Here is a 696-nt window from a genome sequence, read left to right on the forward strand (position 1 = left end):
TCAGTGGCTAAAATACACCTAGAATGGGGGGGTTGAATAGGTGTAGAGGTCAGAGTATCCGCTTTTAAAAAACAACAAATAATGCTGAAATAACCCCAGATTAATCGATTAACAGACATAGAATAATCGATTAACGCAATCAACTTAATCGATTAAAATAGCTCAGATTACACAAACAGATTCGGTTTCTTGCATAACAATCAACCGAGATTGAAGCAAATATACAGAGCTAACAAATATATCAGAGTTACAACAATATAGTATAGAAACATAATATTACAATTAAAAACAACTATACGAAGTAATCGATTAAAGCAATAAAGAGAGAGAGGGAAAGAAAAAGCCTGCAACAAGGTTTTTATCCTGGTTCGTTTGCGTGTCCACTTGCAAACTACATCCATGCCTCCTGGCTGATCTAGGAGATTTTTCTTCACTATAATTGAAATAGCGTTTTACAAGCAATTCTTCCAATTACAACACTTAGACTCTTTCTTAAAACTAAAGAACCTTATCCCTTGGTTTGACTCCCTTCCTACTGCCCAAGAAAACCTTTCTTGCGGTGTAGCCCCAGCCAAGAACCTATTCTATCTATCAAGATCTCTAAGCTAATGAAGATACAACACAATCTCGTTGGTGGTAAGACACCTTGAGATTCCCAAAGTTACAACACTTTTTACAACAAAAACATAGAGTAAT

The 696-nt window shown here is 35.6% G+C and overlaps 1 protein-coding gene across 1 annotated transcript in view; it reads right to left on the reverse strand.

Moving 5' to 3' along the window:
• Window positions 1-696, reverse strand: part of LOC109327034 — a 13,573-nt gene that overhangs the window by 11,006 nt on the left and 1,871 nt on the right. The gene's annotated exons all lie outside the window — the stretch shown is intronic.

The sequence above is a fragment of the Lupinus angustifolius genome, chromosome LG02 (assembly GCF_001865875.1).
Source record: "Lupinus angustifolius cultivar Tanjil chromosome LG02, LupAngTanjil_v1.0, whole genome shotgun sequence".
Classification (NCBI taxonomy): domain Eukaryota; kingdom Viridiplantae; phylum Streptophyta; class Magnoliopsida; order Fabales; family Fabaceae; genus Lupinus; species Lupinus angustifolius.